This window comes from Schistocerca serialis, chromosome 1 (assembly GCF_023864345.2).
Source record: "Schistocerca serialis cubense isolate TAMUIC-IGC-003099 chromosome 1, iqSchSeri2.2, whole genome shotgun sequence".
Lineage (NCBI taxonomy): Eukaryota > Metazoa > Arthropoda > Insecta > Orthoptera > Acrididae > Schistocerca > Schistocerca serialis.
The window spans coordinates 241,571,331-241,585,521 of NC_064638.1; the positions used below are offsets into that span (position 1 = coordinate 241,571,331).

The 14,191-nt window shown below is 43.2% G+C and overlaps 1 protein-coding gene across 3 annotated transcripts in view; it reads right to left on the bottom strand.

The window, feature by feature from the left end:
- The window catches only part of LOC126466830 (ras-related protein Rab-37-like), a 338,533-nt gene that overhangs the window by 204,427 nt on the left and 119,915 nt on the right, over window positions 1-14,191 (bottom strand). The gene's annotated exons all lie outside the window — the stretch shown is intronic.

Below are 14,191 nucleotides of genomic sequence, written 5' to 3' on the forward strand. Positions count from 1 at the left end.
TAAAGCATGTCCGGAGTTATGGTGAGGGAATGGCGTCGGATGTTGTCTCTCAGCATCCCTAGAGATGTCGGTCGATCACGATACACTTGCGACTTCAGGTAACCCCAAAGACAATAATCGCACGGACTAAGGTCTGGGGACCTGGGAGGCCAAGCATGACGGAAGTGGCGGCTGAGCACACGATCATCACCAAACGACGCGCGCAAGAGATCTTTCACGCGTCTAGCAATATGGGGTGGTTCTAAAAAAAAAAACCATTATTTCCAATCATGTGTGTCAATTTTTACCTCTCTATCTACATTATTCCATGGTTTATTAAGTTTTCAAATTTATACTGACTTTTGATCACCCGGTATGTACCTGTACCACCAACATCCTGTATAGGACAACGAGTCTCCATCATTGTTAACATTGCCATATACCAACCAGATGTTTTTGTTATAATCTTCCGTCCGAAGACTTATTTGAGGTAGCTCTCCATGCTAGTCTATACTGCGCAAGAATCTTCGTCTCTGCTGGTTTAACCTAAATTCATTTTTAGTGAGCTTTTTAGTCTGGGTCTCCGTGTACGGTTTTTCCTCCCACTCTTCCCTCCATTATCAAATTGTCGATTTCTTCATGTCTCAGTACGAGTTCTATCACCCGATACGTTTTTTAGTGAAGTCACAAACACACAGTCTGCACCAGTATCTGTTACAATTTTTAGCCGCGGCAAAAAATTTCTCGCGCTTACGATTATATCTGGTGTGTGTTTCTCTGTTCATTTGTTCGCTTTTCCGGGCGCTACATCCTGCTCCACAATAAATTCAGTGCACTTCCACAAATTCCTTAACTATTTGATTCTTTAAAACTATTTCTGCAAAACACAGTGTTTTTCTTGTTTTTATTCTTTACTTAGAGACAGACACCTGTGTGTCATCTTAAATAGGTCTCGTTTCATTTCTGTAAATTATTACACTGCTTTGCAGGCGGTGTGCTACTGAACTGCAAAATACATAAAAGCTGGCTAACTTGTAGAAGTCCTCCTTTAAAATACAGTTTCAGATGAGCAATCACAACAAATATAATTGATCATGTTACAGTTTTTAGGCCTGCAACAGAAAAAACCAACCAGAAATTTTCTATACTTCTTTACAGATATAAAACGAAACCCATTGAAATGAGACAGACGTACTGAAACATTTTTGCCGGCCGGAGTGGCCGTGCGGTTCTAGGCGCTACAGTTTGGAACCGCGCGACCGCTACGGTCTCAAGTTCGAATCCTGCCTCGGGCATGGATGTGTGTGACGTGCTTAGGATAGTTAGGTTTAAGTAGTTCTAAGTTCTATGGGACTGATGTCCTCAGAAGTTAAGTCCCATAGTGCTCAGAGCCATTTGAACCATTTTTGAAACATTTTTGGGTAAACAAAAAATGGGAAAAGAAAGCACTGTTTTCTGTCAAAGACTGAGACTTTAAGGTCAAAATTCAGTTTTGGAATAGGGAAAATCGATAACATATTATTCCAAACCCAGAAAGATGATTACTGCTACCACCCACGAGTAACTCTACATCATCTACAAACGGCGGTACTTTCCACTGTCTACGTATCACAGACGATTGTGTATTATTTTTCAATGGAGTGCCAAAACGTCGATGCGACAGGCAGTTGTTTGCTATGAAACCTAAATAGTTTACAAACACGTGCATCATATGCATTGTTCTTTCAAGACCTAGAGTAACGTATCAACACAATATTTTGTCTGCTGCTTCGTATTTTTGTCGTTGTATTGGTATATCGATTATGTACCACGTATGGATTTTCTGTATTTAACAGAGTTTTATTTGTAAAGTGCGTATAATATCTTTTTCGTCACGCTAACGTTTATGTTATTACATTTTGTCAACTTCGATAAAAGTTGTAAATGTAAATAACTAATCTTTACCTATTCTTGATCGTGCCCGTATGCCACAGGAGTAGCGAAAATACAACGCATTTTCCTGCCTAGGCCACTTGTGAGTCGTCTATCTCCACACCTGCGTAGTCAACGAGGCTGACTGCAATGCCCGGGCCCGGATCCGATTCCCAGGGGTTTTCCTTGTAGGAAAGATTGGTTCGCCGTGCGCTTGGCCTCGTCATGGCAATTGAGGAGCTACTTCATCGTGTAATAGCGGCTCCGGATCACGAAAACTGACAACGATCCGGAGAATGGTGTGCTAACCCCACGCCCCTCCATACCACGTCCAGTTACGCCATTGGCAGAGGATGACACGTCGATCGATCGGTACCGATAGTCCGGCAAGACCTGTAGACGGTGTTCACATACGTTACGTTACTTGTTAGTCAGTCGCAGCCAGAAGTTAGTGAATTAAAGTAGCAATCAGACGTCTGTCCCCATGGATGAATGATATTGGAGACATGAATGTGTTACAGAGTATGCAATTATTTATAAAATGATTTTATTGTATGTTGTCCTCTATCATGTGATTATGTGAAAATATTAAATAAAATACTGGAAGAAAGGTGGTCAGCGTAGATGGCTGCCATGCAAAAGGTACAGACTCGTTTTTAAATACTGCCGGAGAGTTTTACTTGCTGGAAGGGCTGGTACGGGGTGCACTCAGCCTCGTGATGTCAATGGAGGAGCTACTTGATTGAGTAGTAACGTCTCCAAGGTCCTGAATACCGCAGACCAGTGTTACGAAAAAAGTCGACACTTTCTGACTGGAAAAAGTATTGAAGTTTTACTTGCTTGAATCATTTTGTTTTTCATTGAAGTAAACGTGTGAAGTCTCATACCAAGTTCGGCCAACTACTTTTTAGTCGAGATATAATAATATTTTTCATTTGTTACTTCAGGACTGGCGACCGTTTTCTTCAGTAATTTTTGCTTATACAGAAGGAATTTCATACGGTACGGTTGTACTGGTTCCCGCTCCAGTTTTCAATACTGGGGCTGTTGTTTGATAGATAATTCAAAACCATCTGAACGACAACTCAGATAGGCAGTGAAATGTTGGTCAAAAGAGTTTTGACAATGGCCTCAATAACATCCATTACTCGCTTCGAAAAATCGCGATAGTTTTACTAACAATCTGGATTGGTGTTACGACGCGTTAAACTTCTTCAAAATGAAAATAATTACAGTAATTCTTAAATCAGTTACACTTCGCTGGCGTTTCATATTGTACTATATTCCTTAGGCGTCTGTAGCAATTTAAGATCAGCAAGGTAACGGAAATTAGCACACGCGACCTTAAGCTCGGGGGGTAACAGGTAAAAACAAATATTAATAAAAAATGGATTCAAGGGGGTCATTACAATAAATCCGGCCAAAATATTCATTTCTCACCAATGGTTTCTTATTTTATAATGCTCAGTTTAGAATATTTTGCCGTCTACGAGATCTTGCCCTTAAGGATAGTTAAACAAGGCATTGTTAAACGATGGGATTATGGAACTGTTATAATGGACTAACAGGGATTCGGTCGTGTCTGCTAAAGAAGTAATTTTCTAACAATTTTTTTAGTTGTTTAAATGTTCCACAAATCGCATGAACGATTCTTTTATCGAAATGTTGTGTATCGAGTAAGTTTACAGGATGTGTATGAATGATGAGTATTACTAACATTATTTAAAAAAACAACTTTTTTCTATAGGCTGGAATTCGTCCGTGGAATAGAGAAAATTGTCCAGGAAAAATAGTTTTAGGTTATTTTTAAAACTTGCTTTGCTACCCGACAGATAAGTTTACGGGATTGGGTAAATTATAAAAAAAAAGAATTTATTCCATATTGACCTCCCTTCTGAGCCACTGACAGCTTTCATTTTGGGCAACAAGGATAATCTTTTCCTCTAGTGTTATAGTTAAGGACATCACAGTTCTTATAAAATTGTGATGGATTATTTATGCAAATTTCATTAACGAATGTAAGTACTGTGAAGGGGCAATTAAAATGTCTACTCGTTGAAGAACCACCTACATTTTTATGGGCGGTTTTGACAATAGACATCAGTCCTCTGTAATCACAGCAGTTACAGAAAGTAAGCGATCTTCAGCGACGCAGCTACCCGTTAATTTGTCATTCTGTGAGAAAAGCTGTACAGGACCTATAATTTCCTTTACTTGGTAAAAAACAGAGTACTGCGAACGGCGCAGTTAGTCGCTAGCACCGTGAGGACGACGTATCTGGGAAAGCGGGAGCAGCAGTATGGTCGACTTTGCGTTCGTCGATCATAAAATATTTGCACAGATCGATCAGGTGCGCTACAGGCACTCGCCTCGTTCCGGAATACCTTTGCGTGGTCGGAGCCGCTGCGACTCACTGCACGAGCCGACTATGTACGAAGGCCAACGGATGAGCTTTGTATCTAATGACGCACATGTCGACGAGAGGCTAAATGCAAATCTTCGTGATTTTTTTTCGTGTTTGTGTTAGGGGGTGGGAGACTTGCAAATCTGATAGTCAAATCTGTTCAAATTACGTGAATTCAGGGTCTCCTATTTTCTGTGCATAATCGTAATAGGCAGATATGAAATCGCATAAATCGGTCTGCAAACAAGGGTGCTGCTAAAGCTATACAAACGAAATAATGAGAGGTCTATTCAGTTTCTAACACTCTCCACTAGAATTTCGTTGGATTCAAAACACACAGACAAACCAAAATATTACGAGCGCCAGCTTAACAACGTGTCAGTCCACGTGAGGGGCACATTGCAACAGCGACTCTGTATGACATGAATTCAACGCCTCCTTGATAGGCTTTTAGAGGTATATGACATCAGATGTCCACGCCGAGGTCACGCATTTCCCGTGAATTACTGGCCGGTGATTTGCGAGCTCGTAGCCGTCGCCCGATACCGAATCAGATGTCTTCCATCCAGTTCAGATCAAGCAAATACGGTGACCAAGACGTCGACCTCAGTTCACTGTAATACTCCTCAAAATACTGTAGCACGATTCCTGCCTTGTAAAACGAACAGCTGTCCTAGTGGAAAATACCATCACCATCGAGGTAACATTAGTGTCAAGGGATGCAAGTGGTTCTGAATGTTCAGGCAGTCCACAGCTGACACGGTGCCTTCGGTTGTTACCACATGTACCACGAAAGCCCCGGTGTATGTCTCCCATAGCATATGCTGCTCCCACCGATCTGCATCAGTGGCACGGTGCATTATTTCAGCCGGCCGTTGGTGGCCGAGCGGTTCTAGGCGCTTCAGTCTCGAACCGCGCGACCGCTACGGTAGCAGGTTCGAATCCTGCCTCGGGAATGGGTGTGTGTGATGTCCTTAGGTTAGTTAAGTTTAAGTAGTTCTAAGTTATAGGGGACTCATGACCTGAGATGTTAAGTCCCATAGCGCTCAGAGCCATTTTGCATGTTTCAAGCAGACGTTTGCCTGGATGACGGCGCATCTGGACACTACATTCAACCTGGTGTAACACGGAACGTGATCCACTCGATCAAGTGACACGTTCTCCTTAATCAACAGAACCGACTCGAATCGCAATTGACGATGTCGTCGAGTGAGTACGGATCGTCTGCTGCGCAGCCCCATTTTAGGGAGTGTGCGTTGGACGGTGTGCTTCGAAATAGATGTGCCTACAATAGCATTGTATGCCGGCTTCAGTTCACTCCACAGATTGCTGGCTATCCTGCGTTACAGAGTGCATTAGTCTCCAATCTCCAGATTGTGTGATATTGCGCGAGTGTCCAAAAACTTGTCGCCCATACGTAGTTTCGCCGCCATTCAACCTCTTCGAGGCATGTTCCCGACAGCAGCACGGGAACAGTCGTCCAGCTTCCCTGTTTCCGGGATACTTGTTCCCAGGCGCCAGGCCACAGCTGTATGCCTTTTATTAAAGGCGCTTATTTCACCGAGTTAACCCATTTTCGGCCTGTCTCGCCCCTAGATAGTTCGCCATTCGTTTGTGTTCCGGTTATACACTGTCCCGTCGCATTAATGTGACCATTGCCTACGTTCTACATCGACGTCAACGTGCAATGACCACTCACAGACGGCAGGTGGCCGAACTAACAGCAAACGGCACGTAAAACGTGTCGATGGGACGCGGAAAATATTGCACTCTAATGATCGAAGCAGACGAAATGAATTAAAATTTGTGCTGCAGCCGGGACTCGAACCCAGGTCTTCTTGCTTGCTTAGCAGAAATGCTAACTATTATACTACCACAGCACGATGGTCAACATTGCTGCAAGAACTACCTAAGCTGAGTGCCTTCCCCAAAACAAACTTCAAATCATTTTTCCCTTATATATTTTCACTACTGCCAGGGCTCTCCGATATTGGCAAGCACAGCAGCATTGGACGTAATAGCTCGTCCTTGTAACATTGGTGATCTTATAGATCTTATAATTAAATGTTTTCCTCAGACATTTAAGTCTCTCTTTATTATCTACGATAATGATCGAAGCAGACGAAATGAATTAAAATTTGTGCTGCGGCCATTATTCGAACCCAGGTCTTCTTGCTTGCTAGGCAGAAATGCTAACCATTACACTACCACAGCACGATGGTCAACACTGCTACACGAAGTACCTAAGCTGAGTGCCCTGCCAATATCGGAGAGCCCTGGCAGTAGTGACAATATATAAGGGAAAAATGAAGTTTGTGTTGGGAGGGCACTAAGCGTAGGTACTTCGTGCAGCAATGTTGACAGTCGTCTTGTGGTAGCGAAATGGTTAGCATTTCTGCCTCGCAAGCAAAAAGACCTGGGGATCAAGTCCCGGTTGCAGTACATATTTTAATTCATTTCGTCTGCTTCGATCATTATCGTAGATAATAAAAAGAGACTTGAATGTCTCAGGGAAACATTTAATTATAAGATTGCAGTCATAGTTGTAACGTGGCAGAGAGTGATTTATCTGATAAACTGCTTTCGGTCCAAGGGTGGAAACGTTTCCATGACGGTTAAGTTTGTAAACTTTGCGCGTGACGCCATGCATGAAGTATAATGTGCGTGCCAAAATGGCGCAATCGAACACTTGCCTCCGAGCCAACTGTGGTGCACCACGGGCAGTGGACAAAAAGGATGAACGACAGCTGCCAAGATGTGTACAAGCGAGTAGACGTGCTGGTATTGAGAAACTGACCGACCAGATGAACAAAGGGGCTACTAGTGGTGTCTCCTCAGCGAACGTTGCTGTGTATAGGCTTGTTGGTTGGTTGGTTTGTTTGCGCCCTTTCAAAGAAACCATCCCAGCATTTGCCTTAAGCGATTAAGGTAAATCATAGAAAACCTAAATGAAGATGGCCAGACGCGGGTTTGAACCCCGCAGCAGATGCTTGGTTCATGCATCCGTGCTGATTGTTCTTCATCGGCCACGAAGGCTGAAATTTGCACACCAGTACCACAAATGGACGTCCAGTGACTAACGTCAGGTACCTTTTTAGATGAATCACGTTTTATGCTCCGTTGGAAGATGGCCGCTGGCGTGTTTGTCCTACGACAATCGTCGGAAGGCCCCAGGCCGGAGAAAGAAACATTATGGTCTTTGAAGTTTCCGTAACATTCCCTGGGTGATCTCGTCATTCTGGAAGGCGTAATGGATCGATGAAAGTATGTATATATTCTTGAGAACCTTGTCACCTCTACAAGCAGTTTGTTTCTCCTGGGAACGATGTCATCAACCAGCAGGACAAGGTAACTTGTCACACAGCCCGCAGTGTACGTGCGTATTTCGGAGAGCGCTGCGGTGAGTTTACTGTGTTAACCTAGCTACCAAGCTCTCCGGAGGTAAATCCAATCGAGTCTCACGCAGCTCGCACTGTACGTATGTCTTTCCAAGAGCAACAGGATGAATGTACCGTACTCCCCTGGCCACTAATCTCCCCAGATGTAAACCCAATCGCCGGCCGGAGTGGCCGAGCGGTTAAAGGCGCTACAGTCTGGAACCGCACGACCGCTACGGTCGCAGGTTCGAATCCTGCCTCGGGCATGGATGTGTGTGATGTCCTTAGGTTAGTTAGGTTTAAGTAGTTCTAAGTTCTAGGGGACTTATGACCACAGCAGTTGAGTCCCATAGTGCTCAGAGCCATTTGAACCATTTTTGTAAACCCAATCGAGGATTTGTGGGACCATCGTGATCCGGATTTCGCAGCGTGGATCCTCAACCGAGTGCAGCTGACCACGGCACTGGCCTTACATCCCTACCGGTACCTTCCAGAATACTCTTCTGCACGTCTAGCAGCAGTCCGCGCTGCAGAAGATGGTTATTCAGGCTTTTGACAAGTGGCCACATTAAAATGACTGCCTCTCCGTCAGACGGCATTCACTTCGACTGTGGGAAGAAGTACTAACGTTTTGGGTCGTCAAAGGATGTCAGTACCGGGAGGATAAGAACAAGTTAATTAAAAGGAGGCGCAGTCTTTTTTTTTTTTTAAAAAAACTGCAGTCTCATCGGCAGTGAAAGCGGCAGAGAAGGAACTGTAGCTCAAATTGATGGTAACTGGAGTAAGAAATGGTCTGCAGTCTTCTTGAAATCTCAGTGATGTGAAGGAACGTCACTTCCTCCATATTAGTATCAGTGTTTGCCGAAGTATCTCCCGACAGCAAGTATTACTTGAGGTATTCTGCTCAAATTATTCTGGTCACTGATACAAGAATTACAATTTATTTTGTGCAGTCCTTAAAGGGCGAGAATCCGAGATATCGTTATTCTCTACCTCGCACTTTGGGTATTTGGTCAAAGGCTCAATTACAAAAAAATTCTGTAACTTTAATTTTTCTAAGTTAATCACCTATTCATTTACTCTCATTGTCTCGTAAAGCTAACGTGTTTATCAACCTGCTCGGCAGTCAGGTTTAGGATTTTGTTGACAGATAGCTCTGTTAGTCTCTGTCATCACATATTTGCTCGTTGTCAGCAGTTGAAACAATCTAACGTTAGATAGGGAACCGAACTATCATACTTTTTTTCGTTGTGTTATGCTTTAAATAACCGTAGTCTTTGCATGTTAATGAATTCAAAAGTCGGAGGCTCATTCTTTGATTAATTCAAGCCTTTTGTTTTGCCCATGACTTCTATCTCTGGCAAATTATTCTCTCTAGAGAATAGCAAGCTTTATTGTGTTTCGGTTTGCACGGTAAGCGATGTATCTACCAATAAATGGGCTAGATGAGCTGGCTTTTACATCGGAAAATGAAAGATGGTTGGAGTAACGCTTTGTTGACAAGGCGGCCATTGCAATCAAGATATTGTTCCGGTGGGGTGAAGCAACTTCAGCATTCGCCTGAAAGATCTAGGAGGGTGGGAGGGTGGGGGGAACACGTCGAACGTAAGTCAGGTTTGCCTGATACGGGGTGGACGACATCTTTTCGGAACCTCTGCACCAATTCAATCGGTAAATCGGAGGGAAACAAACTCTTACGGAACCATATTAATTAACTTCTCTAACATCTTCAGGTTGTGATCTATGAGATGATTTCTTGACAGAAAACACTCCATTTCTTTTAACAAAGCTTGAGATTTCACTTAATTTATACTTCACAATAAATTGTAACATCTAAATCCTATGCGTCCTATTATAAAATTCACAATGCAACTTCAAACAGAGCTCCCCTTGGCGTATATGTTACAATGACAGCGCGCGAGCCTCTTTGTCACTATGTGTGTACAAACTGTATGTAGCACAATCTAAGTCTCCGCTCCCACTTCATGATCCTAAAGAAATTCAGTGCTGTTAACTCTGATTGACAAAGCTAGCACATTCCCAGCAAGAAGAAAATTGCCGAAAGAACTATTGTACTTGTACTTGAGCATATCGTTCCAATCTTATGTTTAGTCAGATGCACAGAACTAGTTAGGATGCCAACCGAGATCAATAACGCTTGTGGAAGAGATGGACACCGGAAAAAATAATGGCCTGTTATGTGCCCTACGCTGACTTGGTCTCTGCAAGAATCAGTGGATCTCTACGGAAACACGAGCTTAAATGCATTTCACTCCCAGCAGCAATGATTAACTGTCTGCTTTGTAATTTTCAACGTGTTTCAGGTAAGCGAAAAACGGACGACCTTAGCATTCCATGAAGGCAACGGCCTTGCCGCAGTGGATACACCGGTTCCCGTGAGATCACCGAAGTTCAGCGCCGTCGGGCGTGGCCGGCATTTGGATGGGTGACCATCCAGCCGCCATGCGCTGTTGCCATTTTTCAGGGTACACTCAGCCTCGTGATGCCAATTGAGGAGCTACTCGACCGAATAGTAGCGGCTCCGGTCAAAGAAAACCATCATAACGACCGGGAGAGCGGTGTGCTGACCACACACCCCTCCTATCCGCATCCTCAATGAGGATGATACGGCGGTCGGATGGTCCCGATGGGCTATTTGTGGCCTGAAGACGGAGTGCTTTAGCATTCCATGAGAATATGGGATTCTGTAAAACGAGCTGAATAACCTAATCACTCATCTGGAGTTTTCTTTGAATTACTTGCGTCATGCCTTCCACATAGTGTTTTCATCACGTTTATTTAACAACATCCATCAAATCCGTGTACCACTGGAGACGATCCACACTGGACACTTTCTTAAGCGAAAACAACGGCTTCTTCGTGTGTATAGATGTTACTGGTTTAATACTCTAAACACACCACACGAAGGTAGACAACAGGGTTTGTTTATTGATGCCAGAGTTAAGGTTTAAGTCAACAAAAGTGGAAAGATTGCTGTTACGGTTGGAAATGTTGACCACATGTAGGACCCGTGTAAATGTAACTAATTTAGTGAATAAATTCGTGCAAACGGTGCTTGTATGACGAACTGAAAGCTGTCATTGTATTACCTTATCTTCAGCAAGGTAATACGAGACACTGCTAAATCCGTTGTGAGTTGGACAATCAGAATAACGAGCAACAGTGTGACAAAGCTTGGTTTCGTCTGAATCGTTAGTAGAACCAACCAAAATGCTGTTGTCACCGTTAATGTCAAGACAGCCCTAACAGAGAATAATAAAATCGCTCAGATTAGGTAAGCATTTCCATAAGTTTCCTTGAGTCGGTGATGTGAAAGGCAAGGAGGGCTTCTCTGCAAATCACCAGAGACAGAAGACGAGCGTTTTGAGACAATTTTGGAGGGAGAACTAGAGACTTAGTTCTAGTCACCGTAGGAATTTTTCCTTGGCAACAACAGAGCTCTAAACAAAAAGTGATGCTGAAGGATTAATAAAGAATGGGATATAAAGAACTAAAATGCATTTTCTCCGTCCTCAATTTAAATTTTCTCAATAAATCTCCGTGAAGTGCACGACGAACGTGAAGATCTTTCTATCAGATTTCAACCATCCAGAAAAGAGGGATCCATCTATACCGACCAGTTTTGGCGTGTCTATTGGCTGCACTTTCGGAATGTGACAGACAGGCCAGAAAGTAAAGAGAATGAGGTTAATCAATGACCACGATATTTTAGAATTCAGTACATAAAAACTGAATATTTTATTAAAGGCGTCAATAACCTCATTGTTTATCTACACACACACACACACACACACACACACACACACACACACACACAACAATTTGCATTTACGCAGATCGAATCACTGCAACCTGACATGTTGCAAGCTGATGACCCTCCTCATTGGGCCTCGATTGTTAGAATGGCTTTGGACAACACACTCCCAGGTCGTTGGATCGGCAGAGAAAGACCCAGTTCCTGGTCCCCAAAGTCTCCAGACATCACCACATTAGAATTTTTTCTTTCGGGCTTCGGATTTGTGAAGGATGTTCTCTACCAAACCCGGTGCGGTATCCTCAGAAACTGCTAGCTCGTATCAGAATAGCAATTACACACAATGAGAACATGGTAGATTAGATATGGGAGGGACTGGAACGTTGGTTATATATCCTGCAGGCGACAGATAGCACACACATTGAACTATGTTAAACGGCCACTAAAACTTTAAGTGTGTGTGAGCATCATGTTGCAAACCGCAACTTTCTTCCTATCCCCATTTCTGAAATATACGTGATCGACGTTGTAAAGGTTGTTTTGTAACACCCTGTACGTCGCCACCGCTATCTGACAGACAATTCTTTTCGTAACGATAACAGCAGCAGCCGTGAGCTGCGCTCTTCATTATTTCTGAGCTGTAGCAGCTACTTTATCGGGCGCTAATGACCATGCCGTTCGTCTCCATTGCACGTTGACGGTCACGTCCGGTGTGGGCTTCATTATCTTTTATATTAAAGGCATCTACCATGCAGTTTTCACTTACTCGTCTTTCCAAAATATGCGAGTCCTCTCACTGGTCATAGATTTTGGAAAGGTAGAGGAGTAACTAAAAGCTTTACATGTGTGGAATGCAAATAAATTTTATGTTACAGAAGTAACAAGGCGTACTGATGCTATAAAAGTAATATTTATGTACTTGCTGCGCAAAATGGCCCCACAAACGAACAAGCTTGCTAATAACTGTTGATACGTTTTGCTTGGATGTTTTGAACAGAACAGCTCGCAAAGAAATCTTGAGTTGCAAAAAAACTCAGAGCTATTCTAGACTTCTCTTTCCAATATATGGCCATCCTTTAATTTGTGTCCTTACAGACTGCAAATTCATTTCGTAGTAACATGTTTTAAGTCCTTGAACGACATTGGATAAAGTTTTCCAGTTGTCCCTTATTTTCTGCGAGCAGTTCACAGGAAAGATTAATTTCGTTGTAAAAAAAAATGGCTCTGAGCACTATGGGACTCAACTGCTGTGGTCATAAGTCCCCTAGAACTTAGAACCACTTAAACCTAACTAACCTAAGGACATCACACACATCCATGTCCGAGGCAGGATTCGAACCTGCGACCGTAGCGGTCGTGCGGTTCCAGACTGTAGCGCCTTTAACCGCTCGGCCACTGCGGCCGGCCAATTTCGTTGTACATTGCCCTGCTTTCTAATACCGAGGTTATCTGCTTTCGCCAGTTTTTTTCTTTCTCCTCTTTTAAATAATGGTACATCATAGTAAAACCAGCACATGCAATTTTGGCTTGCACTACTTTCGACCATGTGTGCACCTCAGCTAGAGCCCGGTGCGCTCTAATGATCACGTCTGGTGTGGCGCATTTTAAGGATGATGGCCGGGCTGCTTCTAGAAGAGTCTACGAACACTTCCTCTCCCACTTCTTGGCCTACTAACGCTCCGCCGACGAGACGTTGAATCAGACCATTGCTTTTTTTTTTTTTCATTGCATTTCTACAGCCTCAACATCAGTGTATGTCTTATTGACATTTTATGTTGTAGCATGCAACTGTAGAAACTCTCGTTCAAACAATGTGGCTTGGGCTCTGAAGCGCATCATAAAAACCGCATAGTTACGACTTTGCGAGCTGAGATATATTTTACGGCGCAGAACGTACATCCGCGCCGCCGCGACGACTTCCGAATAATCGTGCTGAATGTCTGTGTCGACCTCATGAACCAGTCTGGAAAGATTCATAGCAGCCCTTTTTAAAATAGTGCTTAACTGCAAGTGTTCGAGAAAGAATAGTCTCTCCTCAAGCGAAAGTGCCACAGAAGTTCACAATCTGTGCATCGTTTGTCAAATTATCTATTTGCTGCAAGCACGGCAAAGCTAGTAATTATGATCAACCTTATTTGTCCTTAATGAAAAACAAATATAAACTTATTTAGATTAGTGCAGCTAGGATGATACATTATGCAGAGTTTTACTGCTTAAATAATCGTAACATAAGCGTGAAGAAAAGCTGAAATGGTGCTAAATACACGAAGTTTTCCAGCACTCTCAAGACTTTGCGCAATTAGTCACATTGGAAAACTCTTCCGAACACATAAAATTCCTGCGAACAGCTGTGCGTACGGTGCAGACAAAATTAAAGCAGCTCTTTCAGTACAGCTAAGCGTGAACTGTGGCGCCAAACGTGTACGGAACAATGCAGCTTGCGCACTCAATGCAGAGAGGTGGACCAGCCATGTTCTGGGTCGATATGATGTGCAGATGTCCGCTGGCAGGAAGGTCAATCAGGCACTAACGTTTAAAGCGAGACCTGCTCAAGGGAAATACATACTTCGGCAATTCTTTCACAACCTATACGGGGTGTGCCAGGAAGAATGGTAAACATTCAGGGGTATGACAGGAACGATTGTTTGAAGAAAAAAAACTGCATATGGACATATGCCCTATTCTTTATTGTTTTCGCGATAGGATATATTTAATGTACAATGTTATTTATTTTCTGTATTACTC